Source organism: Pinus tabuliformis, chromosome 6 (assembly GCF_031772625.1).
Source record: "Pinus tabuliformis cultivar Carrire ecotype Pingquan chromosome 6, CPIR1, whole genome shotgun sequence".
Classification (NCBI taxonomy): Eukaryota; Viridiplantae; Streptophyta; class Pinopsida; order Pinales; family Pinaceae; genus Pinus; species Pinus tabuliformis.
In genome coordinates this window covers 710325293-710344211 of record NC_142292.1, presented here as the reverse complement: position 1 = coordinate 710344211, position 18919 = coordinate 710325293, and positions in this window count along the sequence as shown.

Below are 18919 nucleotides of genomic sequence, written 5' to 3'. Positions count from 1 at the left end.
AATCAGAATCAATGCCACTTGGGTGCAAGATTTGAAAAAAGTCTCTAGAATCAATGCCACCTTCAATATTTGAAAGAAGTCTATAATGCCACTTGAGTGCAAGATTTCAAAGAAGTCATCCAGACGAGGGATGTCTCCAAGATCCTCGTTTCTTTTGATAGGAAACATTTAGGGGAGGTGGGGGAAGTCCCCACGTCCCCAAGATCCTCGTTTCTTTTGATAGGAAACATTTAGGGGAGGTGGGGGAAGTCCCCACGTCCTCTGGGATGTCTCGTTTGAAATGAGAACCTTCCGTATACTAACCATGTCTTCTTTGAAATGGGGACTTTCCGCTACACTACCCATGTATTTGAGGATGGTGAAATACAAGGGATGCAACCCATGTATTTGAGGATGGCAAAATACAAGGGATGCAAGATGGGGTAAGTCCCCATGTCTTCTTGGAAGTCCCATTCCAAATGGGGACTTACTCTTATAGTTTCCATGTCTCCATGGATGGTGAAATATAAGGGACATGTCTATAGTGGTGGGGATGTGTTTACCTCCAACATTAGTTCACTCTTTTATGAGACTTATTCAGGTACTGATTTTCAATGATTCTGGTTCAAGTTTCAACTTAAGGAGTATGCGGAAAAATAGGAAAAATAGAAAATGACAAAATAGAGGATTTTGTAAGCAGAACAAGGTGGGGGAAGTCCCCACGTCCTCTGGGATGTCCCGTTTGAAATGAGAACCTTCCGTATACTAACCATGTCTTCTTTGAAATGGGGACTTTCCGCTACACTACCCATGTATTTGAGGATGGTGAAATACAAGGGATGCAACCCATGTATTTGAGGATGGCAAAATACAAGGGATGCAAGATGGGGTAAGTCCCCATGTCTTCTTGGAAGTCCCATTCCAAATGGGGACTTACTCTTATAGTTTCCATGTCTCCATGGATGGTGAAATATAAGGGACATGTCTATAGTGGTGGGGATGTGTTTACCTCCAACATTAGTTCACTCTTTTATGAGACTTATTCAGGTACTGATTTTCAATGATTCTGGTTCAAGTTTCAACTTAAGGAGTATGCGGAAAAATAGGAAAAATAGAAAATGACAAAATAGAGGATTTTGTAAGCAGAACAATAAAGAACAAGACTATTAATTTTATATCTTACAAAGAGCTAAAGAGTATGTAGCTTATCTTAATTTTATATCTTACAAAGAGCTAAAGAGTATGTCGCTTATCTTATATTGCTTTTTGTTTTTTTTTTTTTATTTTATATCTTACAAAGAGCTAAAGAGTATGTCGCTTATCTTATATTGCTTTTTGTTTTTTTTGTTAATTTTATATCTTACAAAGAGCTAAAGAGTATGTCGCTTATCTTATTTTGCTTTTTGTTTTTTTTTTTAATAAATAATTTTTTTTTTTCAAAAAAAGTTGGGCTGGTGATATTCAGAAAAATAGAAAATGACAAAATAGAGACAGAAACGTAGAAAGGATAAAATGGTAATATTCAGAAAAATAGAAAATGAGAAAATAGAGACAGAAATGTAGAAAGGATAAAATGACAAAATAGAGACAAAGAAATGTAGAATAAAATTTTTGTAAATAAAACAATAAAGAACAACTATTAATTTAATGTGTTACAAAACTCTTTGTAGAATATTGATTATCCGTAAGACATGAACAACGAACGAAATACCATTTTAATATTTCCCTTCATAAAAGTAAACCTCGAAACCTCGATTCATAGGAAACTTCTTTGATAACCAAAGATGGCCCTCTATTAAACATTTCACATGCTGTAATGTCTTGTCACACGACAAGACAATAGTTGTACTTGGGATCGATAAATTGTATTGAGTTGTAGTTTATTGTAACTTATTTTTAAGATGAGGCATAAAATAAATGAAATAATAAGTAAAATTTAAATGGATTTTACAATATCTTGTGTCCTAAGAATGCATAAAACTGTCAACAAATCAAAAGTATGGATAATGTAAAATATGACATGTTTGGTGTCTTTAGGAATTCCTCTTTGATACCATAGTACCTATATTTGATTTTGAGTTGTTTGTTTGTTGTTTTCTTCTTTGGACTTTTTTTTCTTTTCATAAAACTGTCAACAAATCAAAAGTAGGGATAATGTAAAATATGACATGTTTGGTGTCTTTTAGGAATTCCTCCTTGATACCATAGTACCTATCTTTGATTTTGAGTTGTTTGTTCATTGTTTTCTTCTTTGGACCTTTTTTCACTCTGATCCATATTAGTTTGTGATTCTATGGTGTTGAGAAATCAGAATAAAGGTTAAACCCTGATCATGCTGAGAATGACACCACATTTTAGAATTGGGTTATTATTGCATTTTAGAATTGGGTTATTAGTGAATTTTAGAACTGGGTTATTATTGAAAGTTTGGGATCTTTATATTTGTGTGGAAATTTTTGTAGGTCTATATTTGTGATTGAAAGGAAGTGAGACAAATCATTTTTCAAAACCCTCATGATATGCTTTCTTTCCTCTTTTTGAATTTTAATAGTGTATCAGTGCAGCGGGGACTCCAAATCACAATGACACTTTATTGGTATTTGCATTCCTTTTCAATATAAAATGCTTTGAAAGGTATACCTTGTGCGTTTTCCTTCTTGTGTAGGTTGTAAGGAGATTTGTTTGCATAATTGGACACTCATTGATTGCTAGTCTTTCTATAACATTCTTGGACAAAGGTTTGGTCAGAGGAGCCCTCCATTCTACTTTTCCCACTTAGTCTTTGTTGATCAAGCAGTACTCTTGCACATTGTCCATTAAATACGATTTTAGTCAAGGGCGTTTAATATCCTAGGCTTTGAGATGCAACAACATGTTCTAGCATTTCTACACAATATGTAGAATTACAGATCTGATGTTCCACTGCATGCATTCAGTCCCACATGTTCTAGCATTTCTACACAATATGTAGAATTACAGATCTGATGTTCCACTGCATGCATTCAGTCCCACAAGCCTTCAGTCGAATGAGAAATAAAATCAACTAAATATACTCTTTAACAGCCATAGTGTATCTATTAAAACAAATAAACAATTCTAGCATTTCTACACAATATGTAGAATTACAGATCTGATGTTCCACTGCATGCATTCAGTCCCACATGTTCTAGCATTTCTACACAATATGTAGAATTACAGATCTGATGTTCCACTGCATGCATTCAGTCCCACAAGCCTTCAGTCGAATGAGAAATAAAATCAACTAAATATACTCTTTAACAGCCATAGTGTATCTATTAAAACAAATAAACAATTGCATTCAACATCACACAAGCCTTCAGCCTAATCCCAAATAACAGACAGTGTATCTATCAAAAAAATAAACAATTGCATACAACTAAATATACTCTTTAACAGACATAGTGTATCTATTAAAAAAATAAACAATTGCATACAACTAAATATACTCTTTAACAGACATAGTGTATCTATTAAAAAAATAAACAACTGCATACAACATCCCGTATTAAAAAAATAAACAACTGCATACAACATCCCGTATATGCGTTATGAGTTTTTGGTTGCATTGAATGCAACTTTCATGTCTGCAAGTTGCATATGAGGAGTTATTGTCGTTTTGGAAATGACTATTAGTGGATCGAGAAGCACCAACCAGCCAATCAATATTATAATACCTAGCTGATCATTGTCTTTTTTACAAGCCATAGCTGAAGCCTGATCATTGTCTTTTTTACAAGCCATCGATTGGACATCAATTCTATTGGAAATGATGTGTTTAAATGAACTTTATGAACAATTTTACGGGGTTGCACACCCATATCTGTTTTGCATGGGTTTCCTATTACACATACATAGTCGGTTTCACCAAATCATCAAGGAAATGATATAAGGGTCCAACTCAGTTGTCTATACATGCAAACGTTAAGCGACATCATAGATCACATCATAGATCTTCCTAGCCTGAACAATTCATAGGCCATAGTCATGATATTAAAGACCATATGATTCAAATTCAATATATTCGAATCTTCTAACCAGTCATATCTTATTCTCATTGTAAGTCTCATTGTCTCATTGCAAGTCTCTGAACCTACAATGGAAATCCACGGAAAGGATCATTACATTGAAAAGTATTTAGGATTATGTGTAAAAACATCATTTTCTAAGCATTGCACTTTAAGCCGAGGTCCAAGAAAACGACCAGAGTTTGAGTGGTACCCCACCACTCAAGCATCTTGCAAAATGGCCACGGCTTCCCAAGCCAAACCTAACATGACCTCTAATGTATTAGAACTATTGATGGGTCTCATCATGAGAAAATATCCTTATATCATGTGCAGGTAGAAAATACAATCAGTTTGTCACAATCAGTTTGTCACTATTGTTCTCTTAAAAAGCGTTGGAAAACAAATCCACATCAAAACTTTTTACAACCCATCGATGAGAGATTAAGTCCATTAACAGTGGTGCATATTAACAAACTTTTCTTTTGTGATATTTCGAGGATACCATCCTTTTAACTCAAGGATGTTGCCCCGCATTTATGAATGGCATCTCTAGTAACTCAGGATGTTGCCCCGCATTTATGAATCGCATTTATGAATGGCATCTCTAGTAACTCAAGGATGTTGCTCAAGGATGTTGCCTCGCATTTATGAATGGCATCTCTAGTAACTCAAGGATGTTGCCCAGCATTTATTTATGAATGGCATCTCTAGTAAACCTGTTGGTACAAAGTGGTGTAATTAATGAATGGCATCTCTAGTAAACCTGTTGGTATAAAGTGGTGTAATTAATGAATGGCATCTCTAGTAAACCTGTTGGTACAAAGTGGTGTAATTAACATAGGGGATTCAACAAATGGCCTTATCTACGAAGGCCACAAATTCGCCTGAAAAATTATTTATTTTCGCTGGAATCTGGCGATTTTTTTTTCAAAAATAAAAAAAAACTGATCTTTAAATCAGTACTATCAATGATGGCTGAAATGGATTCAGTACTATCAATGGTGGCTGAAATGAATTCAGTGCTATCAAAAACCCCAGGGCAGCCAAAATCTTGAAGTTTGACAGTGGTAACCCAGATTTCTCAAAATTTCTGCTAGATTTTGACAAACATCATGCTAGAATTTCCACTATTTCCAGGTGAATTTGTGGCCTCTAGACTACTCTAATTCAAATTGGGCACTTGCTAACATGGAACTAGCCAAATGCCCAGTGATTGATGAAAACAAATTGAGATTAACCCTTTGCGATTCTAGTTACTATTTTTCCACTATATTCAGGGTGAATTTGTGGCCTCTCTAGACTACTCTAATTCAAATTGGGCACTTGCTAACATGGAACTAGCTAGATGCACTTGCTAACATGGAACTAGCCAAATGCCTGGCGATTGATGAAAACCAATTGAGATTAACCCTAAGTTGCACGAAACGAGGAAACAGGTACAAGTTTCCGAAACGGGCATGGGTATGAAATGTGACCCCCCCAAATTTTGGAAACGGGGAAACTTAAGAAATATGTGCAATCATAAAGCATATATGATACATTCTAATTTATTACATTACAATTAAATTGTCAATTGTCAATGCATAAACTATAAGTCTCTAAATTTACATCACATTTACTCATGAATGATCACATAATGAAATAGCAATATCTAAAATCAGCCACGAGAAATTTCTAATTTCTTGCATAAACTATAAGTCTCTAAATTTACGTCACATTTACTCATGAATGATCACATAATGAAAATAGCAATATCTAAAATCAGCCACGAGAAATTTCTGATTTCTTGTCTCGTGCTTGATTAGGAGTCTCCTCCTACATAGTTGAACGATCTTAGTGCTCTTTATTAAATACAAGTTCCATACCCTAGTATCCTACGTGCTCTTCATTATTGGGAGTCTCCCCTGTATAGGGGGCTTGGTTTTTTTTTATTAATACAAGTTCCATACCCTAGCACATAACAAAATCCAATGGAAACATTGCAATCCCCCCATCCTGAAATCCTGAAAAACAGATAAGTCTGCTGGATTTTGAGTGAGATCTAAAATTCTACTTTCTCCATATGAAATCCATTGAGGGCGAAACCACTCTCAAACATCCTGAGTCATTTCATGGTAATGTTAAAAATATTCTCCTTTATTTTTAATTTTCATCTTTTTACTTCAAGTATTTAACATTACCATGAACTGCATATCAACACTAGGGCCATAGGCTTGAACATTAGGCTACCCCACTAAAAAAATCCATCTTTTTACTTCAAGTATTTAACATTACCATGAACTGCATATCAACACTAGGGCCATAGGCTTGAACATTAGGCTGCCCCACTAAAAAAATCCTCTTTTTTATAACTTGAGGGGCATCTAGAAGATATTTTAGTCGCCTAGGAAAAAAAAGTCAAGGTAGAAGATATTTTAGTCGCCCAGGAAAAAAAAGTCAAGTTAGAAGATATTTTAGTCGCCCAGGAAAAAAAAGGTCAAGTTAGAAGAGGAAACTCCGTCGTATAGCCTGTATAGCCTGAAACGCGTTTCCGACCGTACTGGCCACATTTCTTCCTCGAAAAATGGGCCAGTACGGCCGGAAACGTTCAGCTAACGTTCAACTATGTATTTGAATTGCATTATTGTTGATGTTTCAACCACGGATATTTTCTCCTTGGAACAAGCTTGCTCTACCAATTAGATTACTGTAAACGTCAATTAATGATTAACTCGTTACGATCTGAGCATGGTTGCTTAGTAGTGTACTTTGTCGTGCTAACGTTAAGCCTGTAAACGGTTTCACACTAAATATACCCGTGGGCCTTATATTTACTCCATTATCGTGAGTAAAGATAAGCTCGCAATATATGTAATTGTTAACAACAGTGCCATAGGTATCCATATAATTAGGCTGGAACGTGCAATACTAGAGTCCAGTTAATCGACATACTTACTAGTTGCTTAATTAGGTTAGCAATAGAGTATCATGCATAGAAAACATGACTAATAAATGGTTCATAGACTAATTCGAGTTATATCTATTACTCCATAATTACGCATAAATGGTTATTGCTCTATGTAATAATATCGGTCTCAATCTACTGGTGCTTTTACCACCTTAGCTGGCCCTTTTATAGCTGTCTATGATACTACTGCCACTTTAGTTTGCTTAGTAAAACTAGATCGACTGACACAGATGCTACTAACACCGGGACAGGTGTCTATGGTAGAACAATAACTACCAGGGATGCTAGCTAAGGGGCTAGAACAAGCTATTGAACAAGGAGGTTGAAGTGGATATTTTCTCTACACTGATGCTCCTATCTATGCCTATGTAAGAGGAAACTCCGTTGTACAGCTTGGAAACGCGTTTCCGGCCGTACTAGCCACGTTTCTTCCTTGAAAAATGGGCCAGTATGGCCTGAAACACGTTTCCAGGCCATACGATACGAGTTTCCTCGTTTCCATCCAGAAACGGCCCCTTCTCCAATGTTTCCTGCAACTTAGGATTAACCCTTTTCCAACGTTTCCTGCAACTTAGGATTAACCCTTTGCAATTCTAGTTACCATTGATGTATAGGGCATGGATAATTTTATTGGAAGTAAAATCTCTATCTATACAGGTTCCCTAATATAAATGAATATAGTTGCGTTTCATCAAATCATTGGGGGGGACTAACTCAATTGTTTATAACTCTGAACATTTAAATGAATATAGTTGAGTTTATAACTCTAAACATTTAAGTAGCTAGCATCATCTAAGGATTAACCCTTTTCCAACGTTTCCTGCAACTTAGGATTAACCCTTTGCAATTCTAGTTACCATTGATGTATAGGGCATGGATAATTTTATTGGAAGTAAAATCTCTATCTATACAGGTTCCCTAATATAAATGAATATAGTTGCGTTTCATCAAATCATTGGGGGGGACTAACTCAATTGTTTATAACTCTGAACATTTAAATGAATATAGTTGAGTTTATAACTCTAAACATTTAAGTAGCTAGCATCATCTATCGTCCTGGCCTAATTGTGGGCCTTAATCAACATATTAGAAACCAAAAAATGATACGGGGACTAACTCAATTGTTTATAACTCTGAACATTCAAATGAATATAATTGATTTTATAACTCTGAACAACTCTGAACATTAAGTAGCATCATCTATATGAACATTTAAGTAGCTAGCATCATCTATTGTCCTGGCCTAATTGTGGGCCTTAATCAGCATATTAGAAACCAGAAAATGATGCTTGCCCTGGCCTAATTGTGGGCCTTAATCAACATATTAGAAACCAGAATTAGACACCGGAAAATGATACGGGGGACTCACTCAATTGTTTATAACTCTGAACATTTAAATGAATATAATTGATTTTATAACTCTGAACATTTAAATGAATATAGTTGATTTTATAACTCTGAACATTTAAGTAGCATCATCTATCTGAACATTTAAGTAGCTAGCATCATCTATCGTCCTGGCCTAATTGTGGGCCTTAATCAACATATTAGAAACCAAGGATTCAAATTTGATATATGTGAACCTTCTAACAAATCATACTTTAATATCATTAGGCCTCTAAAACATTGTAAATCCATAGTAGTCTAAAACATTGTAAATCCATAGTAGTGCCATTGCATAGAATTTTTTTTATAGATTACAGACATAAACTTCTCATTAGGCCTCTAAACAAACATTGTAAATCCATAGTAGTGCCATTGCATAGAATTTAATCTCATATTACAAACATAAACTTATCATTAGGCCTTTAAACAAACATTGTAAATCCATAGTAGTGCCATTGCATAGATTTTTTTTTTAATAGATTACAAACATAAACTTCTCATTAGGCCTCTAAACAAACATTGTAAATCCACAAACATTGTAAATCCATAGTAGTGCCATTGCATAGAATTTAATCTCATATTACAAAGATAAACTTATCATTAGGCCTCTAAACAAACATTGTAAATCCATAGTAGTGCCATTGCATAGAATTTAATCTCATTAGGCTTCTAAACAAACATTGTAAATCCATAGTAGTGCCATTGCATAGAATTTAATCTCATTAGGCCTCTAAACAAACATTGTAAATCCATAATAGTGCCATTGCATAGAATTTTTTTTATAGATTACAAACATAAACTTCATTTGCTAAGCATTGTGCTTAAAGGCCAGATCCAAGAACACAGTTAGAGCTAACCTTTATGAGTCAAACAACTTGCAAAAAGCCCATGCCTAACCTTTATTAGTTAGTTTCGCCAAATCATCAAGAAAATGATACGAGGGTCCAAGAAAATGATACGAGGGTCCAACTCAATTGTCTATACATGTAAATATTAAGCAACGTCATAGATACTCCTAGACTGAACAATTCACATGCCATAGGCATGATATTAAAGACCATATGATTCCAATTCAATATATTAATCTTCTAACAAGTCATATCTTATTCTCATTGTCAGTCTCATTGTCTCAGTAAGTCTTTGAACTTACAATGGAAATCCACGGAAAGGATCATTACATTGAAAAGTATTTAGGATTACGTTTAAAAACTTCATTTTCTAAGCATTACACTTCAAAGCAGAGGTCCAAGATCATTACATTGAAAAGTATTTAGGATTACGTTTAAAAACTTCATTTTTTAAGCATTACACTTCAAAGCGGAGGTCCAAGAAAACGACCGGAGCTTGAGTGGTACCCTACCACTCAAGCATCTTGCAAAATGGTCGCGGCTTCCTAAGCCACATGTCCTCTAATACATTCTGAACTATTGACGGTTCTCATAATGAGAAAATATCCTTTTATATCATGTGCATTTAGAAAATGCAATCAGTTTGTCGCTATTGTTCTCTTTAAAAGCATTGTTGAAAACAAATCAATATCAAAACTTTTTACAACACATCGATGAGACTAAGTCCATTAAGAGTGGTGCATATTAACAAACTATTCTTTTTCTCTTTTGTGATATTTTTAGGCTACTTTTCTTTTAATTAAAAGAAGCTACCCCACATTTATGATGTCATAAATGACATCTCTAGTAAACTTGTGTCTTGTTGACACAAAGTAGTCTAATTTTTTTTCTCTTTTGTGATATTTTTAGGCTACTTCTCTTTTAATTAAAAGAAGCTACCCCACATTTATGAATGACATCTCTAGTAAACTTGTGTCTTGTTGACACAAAGTAGTCTAATTTGTGATATAGAAGCTTGTTGGAAACAGTGAGAGGGGGGGTGAATTAGTATTTCTTTTTCCACTATTGTTTTACCAGTTAAAACATATATATTTAGAACACAATATGAACAGCAAGAATAAATGCTTTTATTAATATAACTGTGCAGAAAAATAAATACAATATATAGATGGTCACAATCGGTTGCCAAGCTCCAACTTGGACTTTGGTGAGGCTCCAACCTCCAGAGCACCAACTCTATTTTCCAGTTTCCAAGCTCCAACTTGGACTTCAGTGAGGCTTCAACCTCCAGAGCACCAACTCTGTTTTGCAGTTGCCAAGCACCAACTTGGGCTTCGGAGCACCAACTCTCAAGGACTTCAATCCAATCTCACTTTTGAGGCACCAACCCCAAGGACTCCAATCCTTCTGCTCTCAGAACTCTTCTCTGCTGAGTTCTGTCTATTTACAGCTTCACTGTAGTCTTCAAACTACTGTATCAATGACAACCATGTCTTCATATGGATGAGTCTTCACAGCTCTGCACATTGCCCACGCATAGTCTCCAATAACCTTCACTGCTTCTGCTGCCTCTACAATCTCCGCTGCTTCTGCAGCCTCTACAGCCTCCGCTGCTTTTACTACCTCACACTCTGGTTCTTCACCCCCACAACAGCTCTGACAGTGTTCAACAGCCGCAGCAGCATTCACCAGCAACTTCATACTATGCTTGACTACCTCTGCTGCTTCTGCTACCTCATATTCAGATTTGTTTGCCACAACAACAGCCTCATGCAGTCCTCTGTTTTCTGTTTTATGCATTCCTGTCTTTGTCCATTCGTTTCCTCTTTCTCGCTGGCTCTTCCGCTTCCTTCTCGTCTGCTTCAACTTCCTCACTGTTGGCTTGTTTGTCGTTGTAGCTTCCTTTGTCCATTCGTTTTCACAGGACACGTTGAATCAATGGGCAAGGATCGAGTCATCCGTAGAGTACACAAGTTCAAAAAACTTGTAACAGTGCTGCTTTGCCAATGATTGTGGGCATACATAGGGATGGCATTATTTAACGGACAGCCACGTCCTTATCATAATCATAATCACCATGATTTGGTCTCCCGCACTATCGGGACTGTTCCTTACACTATTGGGACTGTTCCTTACAGTATTTTTGCCTCCATACTTAAGAATCGGAGCCACCCTTTTATCGCCGCTTTTATGTCTATCGGAGGCCTTCCTTAGGCTATGTGCCTTCTATAAACCTTGGACTTACTTAGAATCAGAGCCACCTTTTATCGGTGCTTTATAATCAACCATCGGAAGCCACCAACCGAGCCTTTAATCAACCATCACCGAGTGCTTTAATCAACCAACGCACAGGTTTTAATATATACCTTAACCCCGTGGCCATGTATCATATAATACACAGAAAACATTATAAACCCCCGCTCTAATTCAAATGTCGGACTTCAATTATTATGCATCCGCCTTTACAATTATCGCCGGGTCCGGATTTCGGCGATCGCAATAACTCTTAAGCTCAGACCTCCGACGAGGTGCGGACCCAATATGGCTTTAGACTCCCTTTAATATTGTTTCGGGTCCGATGAACATCGGCGTTCGCTGTAAACAATAGACCCATTCCTCCGATGTAACGCGGAACCGATGCCTCTTTACATTTCTTCCTAAACTGAATTCGGATCCGTCATGTCGGCGGATTCCTTATCGGCGAGTCTTGATGGGTTGCGGACCCGATCTCCTTTAGGCTGCTCCAAATATAATTTCGGCTCCGGATGATTTCGGCGATTGCTACCTCCGCTGCTCCGATGCGATACAAGAGTTTTGCGGACCCGATATGATTTTACACTCCACTTGATAAGGGACTCGGCTCCGGAAGTCGGAACTTTGCACTGCTGAAGGCCTTTTCCGTACCCGATCTACTTTATACTGGCTTCATAATATTTCGGCTCCGTTAATTCGGAGCTTTCACTTCGGCTGTTCTAAGGCCTCTCCTCCGATGCGATATTTGGTTTCCGGACCCGATATGGGTCTGGACCAAAATTAATATTCTTTCAATTCCGCCACTGTCCCACCTAAGGGGAAATATTTTGAATTCTCTGTGTAAACAGAGATATTCGATATAGCACTTGTAAAATGATTTAAGGAGTCTGTATACGCCGGGATAAAAAGGAAATGACTCCCAAGGCTTCAATCACATATCATGCAGAAAATAAGCGCTCCAACACTTTCAATACACAGTGGATTAAGCTATCCGATACATGCATAGATATATATTAGCAGAACACCATTAACTCCTATACACAGATGGAAAAGCTTTCAAGAACAATGCTTCTGCTCGGTCCTCCTCTCGCTACGATAGCTCCTCCGATATGGCTCCATTTGCTCCTCTCTTTTTTTTTGGCATATCTATGGCATATATATATGCTCTGTTCCGCTTGCTCTATTTGATCTTGTAGCTCCTCCTCTTTGGCTCCGATATGACATATACACATGTGGTTCCTCTTGCTTAGTCTGCACCTCTTGGCTCTGTTTGCTCCGATAGCTCCTCCGATGGCTCCTCTTGCTCTGACACTCCTTCGATCCTCTCGGCTCCGATATGCTCTGTCTCCTCTTCTTTGGCTCCGATATGCCTGTTTTGGCATATATATTATAGGCAGCGTTCCTCTTACTTTGTCATGGCTCTCCGATAGCTTGGTGGCTCTGTCTGCTCCTCTCGTCTCCATCCGCTCCTCTGGCTTGGCAGTGTCTTTCAAAGACCACCTCCTTGTATATATGTCTGTTTCTACATATATATATATATATATATATGGCTCGGCTATCTTGATGGCCTTTGCTCCTGTCTCTTCATGATTTTGCTCTGCATCCCGTTGGCTTCATGTCATCCTCTAGTATCCAGAATATTGCCATATTGACATCAATGACAACCTAGGTCAACAATCTCCCCCTTTGTTATTGATGGCAATATTCTTCTTCTCTCCCCCTTTGACATCAATGGCAAAGGAGTGCTCTGGGACTCCCCCTATCAAACTGCTTCTGTTCTTCATGAATGGTAGATCTTCATGGGTCTGTGACTCCCCCTGTCATAGTGCTCTTCTTCTTCAAGATAGAAGGATTGATGCTTTATCATCTTCATGTCTCAGAACTGCTTTATCATGGCTTCAACAATGCTTCAGGGTGCTCTACTTTAATGCTTTTATTCAGATTGCAAATGGCCATACACAGGTGTCCAAGTCCAGGCTTTCATGCTCAATCCATATTGATGTCTCCATAGGCAGAATTGAGAGACCTTCATAGTTCGAATCAAGAGAGAAACTGCTACTGAGATTGCCTTTCTTCAGATCTAAGTTTATTTGTGTCTTTGTGCTTCCTCTTAAGTTACTGCCATCTAGTATTCAATCATCATTGCATTTGGACAAAAATGTGAGGGGTTGTGCCTTGTTGTTGCTATATTCCTTAGCTGATCTGTATCAGCTTCAGTTATGCTTGACTGCACAACATTCTCCTTCCTATGAGCCATCTTTTCCTTGCGTTCTTGTACATATCTCTGCAGATTCAAATATCCAATTTGTGACTGCCTTTTGAATACAATTGCTGATCTGCATCCTTTTTCAATGCTTCAGTTTGTTATATGCTGCTAGCTGCTCTATTTCAGATGTATCTGTTTGTTTGAAGACTGCCTCTATTAGTGTCCAGAATTTATCTGTTCTCACATTAAATTCCTGAGTTAAGACATAAACCTCTGTGATAACAACACCATGTTTGTTTGCCCCTATTTCTTTAACAACAGTCCAAAGAATGGTTACAGGATCATATGCTTCAATGGAGTGCTCCTGAAACATGATCTTCATCAAGGAATGACTGTTAATATAGTTCAACAAGGATTTTATCAGGACCCTTTTCACTAATAGCTTCAGCAATAATCATCAAGAATTACATGCTCCCTCGGACTGTATGCATCACCTCTTTTGGGCAGAGTCTTCTCATAAAATGCTTAGATTCTCAAAATTTAGGCCAATGACATATGCCCTTGGCCGGAGAGCTCAAGGGACTTTCGGATTGTATTTCCTTCCTTCTCCATACCTGTGTAACTTTCTTCTTTTGCATGGTTCTAGCTTGTGTAAGAGCCCATGTTAAGTTACAATCCTGTGCCATATGACCAATGTTATGACACTTGAGGCATTCTACATTGTACATGAATAAGAATTCATGATTTCTTCCTGTAAAATTATTTCTTGGAGATTTTCGGAGACTACAACATCTATCTCTATGAGATGGTTGGGGACCATAGTATCTATCTTTATGATATGCATTACAGTCTTTTGCCATGTGACCAAAGTTTGAGCAGGAATAACAATAACCAAAAAATGAACTTTGGTACCTGGGAGATGGAGGTTTCTTTGATGTACTTCTGAAGCCTTGATGCCTTGAGATCCTTTGATGATAACCATTGCCTCTCGCATCTTTGTCATCATCTATATTTCTTCTTGGAGCGGGTTTTCTTCTTGGAGCAGGATTTGTTCTATTGTAGCCTTGATTTTTCTCCTTGCCTTTGTTGGAGCTGGGAGCATCACCATTTCTTTTTGGCTTCTTCACATCTCTTTTGTTTAAAGCATGTTCATTCTTGTTTGAGGATTCACCTAAATATCCGAGACCTGATTTATCAGATGGACATCTGTGATAGCTGATCATGTCATCCAAGGCCTGAGAGCTCTTCATGATTTTGTTCATCCCTTCAACCTTTTTCCTGAGGAGGACAATCTCTTCTTCCAATCTTTCACACTCATTATTCTTCTTTGCAAGTTGTTCCTCAGTTTCTTCCTTGCTACGAGTAGCTTCAGCTGCTACTATTTTAAGGGAGATGATATATGACTTCATTTTGAAGATTTCTTCATTCTTTGCTTGACTTCTCTCCATTCTCTTCTCAGCTCCTTGTGCCTGTTTCCTGGCTTCTTGTAATTGAGACTTAAGGGAGGAGACCTCTACCTTGTACTGACCAATCTCTTCTTCAAGTTCGTTCACACTCTTGTGCCTTTGTTCAAGTTGACTTGACAAGATATCTTCCTATTTCTTTGCTTTATGATATTCCTTCTTAAGCTTGGCAAGCTCATCATCCCTTTCTTGTACTTGAAGCTTGATGAGATCAACTTTCTTTCTTGTTTGATCTTAGTCACCAACTGGAGCTATCTTCTTAAGTGCCTCATTTTCTTTTTTCAAATTATTATTCTCTTCCATGACAGTCATAAGTTGAGCAAGGAGTTCTTCTACGAAGTCTTTTTCATTCTCTTCATCTTTTTGGTCTGCTACAGTCTTGATGTCATCATTCTTATTTTCAGCTTCTATGATGGGTTCTGGATTTCCTTCTAGATTTCCATTATCTTCTTGATTGATGTTCATGGTCAATGCTCCTTTTGAGTGAAGGTCATGAAGTTTGTCCCATATACCCTTTGCTAATGAACATTTTCCTAGATTGTTCTTTACAGAATCAGGTAGCCCATTCAAGATTGCCTTTACTGCTTTTGCATTATACTCCTTGGATTTTTCATCCATACTGCTATCATCAATCACAGATTTCCAGATTTCAAAGCCTTGAGTCTGTAAGAAATTCCTCATTCTTACTTCCCATATATTAAAGTTCCCGTTGAGCCTTGGAGCCTCCTCTTGGAGCCTCCTCAAATTCATTGTCTTCTATTTTAGTAGTAGAGGGAGACACATCCTTAGGAGGATTGGAGACTTTCTTCCTTGATCTCGCCATTTGTGTTCTATGAGTCAACCTTCAAGCTGTTAAGCTTTGAATGAAGGAACCTGCTCTGATACCAATTGTTGGAAATACTGACAGGGGGGGTGAATCAGTATTTCTTTTTCCACTATTGTTTTACCAGTTAAAACATATATATTCAGAACACAATATGAACAACAAGAATAAATGCTTTTATTAATATAACTGTGCAAAAAAATAAATACAATATATAGATGGTCACAATCGGTTGCCAAGCTCCAACTTGGACTTTGGTGAGGCTCCAACCTCCAAAGCACCAACTTTATTTTCCAGTTGCCAAGCTCCAACTTGGACTTCAGTGAGGCTTCAACCTCCAGAGCACCAACTCTGTTTTGCAGTTGCCAAGCACCAACTTGGGCTTCGGAGCACCAACTCTCTCACTTCTGAGGCACCAACCCCAAGGACTCTAATCCTTCTGCTCTCAAAACTCTTCTCTGCTGAGTTCTGTCTATTTACAGCTTCACTGTGGTCTTCAAACCACTGTATCAATGACAACCATGTCTTCTTATGGACGAGTCTTCACAGCTTTGCACATTGCCCACGCATAGTCTCCAATAGCCTCCACTGCTTCTGCTGCCTCTACAACCTCCGCTGCTTCTGCAGCCTCTACAACCTCCGCTGCTTTTACTACCTCACACTCTGGTTCTTCACCCCCACAACAGCTCTGACAGTGTTCAACAGCCGCAGCAGCATTCACCAGCAACTTCATACTATGCTTGACTACCTCTGCTGCTTCTGCTACCTCATATTCTGATTTGTTTGCCACAACAACAGCCTCATGCAGTCCTCTATTTTCTGTTTTATGCATTCCTGTCTTTGTCCATTCGTTTCCTCTTTCTCGCTGGCTCTTCGGCTTCCTTCTCGTCTGCTTCAGCTTCCTCACTGTTGGCTTGTTTGTCGCTGTAGCTTCCTCTGTCCATTCGTTTTCACAGGACACGTTGAATCAATGGGCAAGGATCGAGTCATCCGTAGAGTACACAAGTTCAAAAAACTTGTAACAGCGCTGCTTTGCCAATGATTGTGGGCATACACAGGGATGTCATTATTTAACGGACAGCCACGTCCTTATCATAATCATAATCGCCATGATTTGGTCTCCCGCACTATCGGGACTGTTCCTTACAGTATTTTTGCCTCCATACTTAAGAATCGGAGCCACCCTTTTATCGCCGCTTTTATGTCTATCGGAGGCCTTCCTTAGGCTATGTGCCTTCTATAAACCTTGGACTTACTTAGAATCAGAGCCACCTTTTATCGGTGCTTTATAATCAACCATCGGAAGCCACCAACCGAGCCTTTAATCAACCATCACCGAGTGCTTTAATCAACCAACGCACAGGTTTTAATATATACCTTAATCAACCAACGCACAGGTTTTAATATATACCTTAACCCCACGGCCATGTATCATATAATACACGGAAAACATTATAAACCCCTGCTCTAATTCAAATGCCGGACTTCAATTATTATGCACCCGCCTTTACAATTATCGCTGGGTCCGGATTTCGGCGATCGCAATAACTCTTAAGCTCAGACCTCCGACGAGGTGCGGACCCGATATGGCTTTAGACTCCCTTTAATATTGTTTCGGGTCCGATGAACATCGGCGTTCGCTCTAAACAATAGACCCATTCCTCCGATGTAACGCGGACCCGATGCCTCCTTACATTTCTTCCTAAACTGAATTCGGATCCGTCATATCGGCGGATTCCTTATCGACGAGTCTTGATGGGTTGCGGACCCGATCTCCTTTAGGCTGCTCCAAATATAATTTCGGCTCCGGATGATTTCGGCGATCGCTACCTCCGCTGCTCCGATGCGATACAAGAGTTCTGCGGACTCGATATGATTTTACACTCCACTTGATAAGGGACTCGGCTCCAGAAGTCGGAGCTTTGCACTGCTGAAGGCCCTTTCCGGACCCGATCTACTTTATACTGGCTTCATAATATTTCGGCTCCGTTAATTCGGAGCTTTCACTTCGGCTGTTCTAAGGCCTCTCCTCCGATGCGATATTTGGTTTCGACCAAAATTAATATTCTTTCAATTCCGCCACTGTCCCACCTAAGGGGAAATATTTTGAATTCTCTCTGTAAACAGAGATATTCGATATAGCACTTGTAAAATGATTTAAGGAGTCTGTATACGCCGGGATAAAAAGGAAATGACTCCCAAGGCTTCAATCACATATCATGCAGAAAATAAGCGCTCCAACACTTTCAATACACAGTGGATTAAGCTATCCGATACATGCACTAGATATATATTAGCAGAACACCATTAACTCCTATACACAGATGGAAAAGCTTTCAAGAACAATGCTTTTGCTCGGTCCTCCTCTCGCTACGATAGCTCCTCCGATATGGCTCAATCTGCTATGTTCCATTTGCTCCTCTTTTTTTTTTTTGGCATATATATGGCATATATATATGCTCTATTCCGCTTGCTCTATTTGATCTTGTAGCTCCTCATTAACTCCTATACACAGATGGAAAAGCTTTCAAGAACAATGCTTCTGCTCGGTCCTCCTCTCGCTACGATAGCTCCTCCGATATGGCTCAACCTGCTATGTTCCATTTGCTCCTCTTTTTTTTTTTTGGCATATATATGGCATATATATATGCTCTGTTCCGCTTGCTCTATTTGATCTTGTAGCTCCTCCTCTTTGGCTCCGATATGACATATACACATGTGGTTCCTCTTGCTTAGTCTGCACCTTTTGGCTCTGTTTGCTCCGATAGCTCCTCCGATGGCTCCTCTTGCTCTGACACTCCTTCGATCCTCTCGGCTCCGATATGCTCTGTCTCCTCTTCTTTGGCTCCGATATGCCTATTTTGGCATATATATTACAGGCAGCGTTCCTCTTGCTTTGTCATGGCTCTCCGATAGCTTGGTGGCTCTGTCTGCTCCTCTCGTCTCCATCCGCTCCTCTGGCTTGGCAGTGTCTTTCAAAGACCAC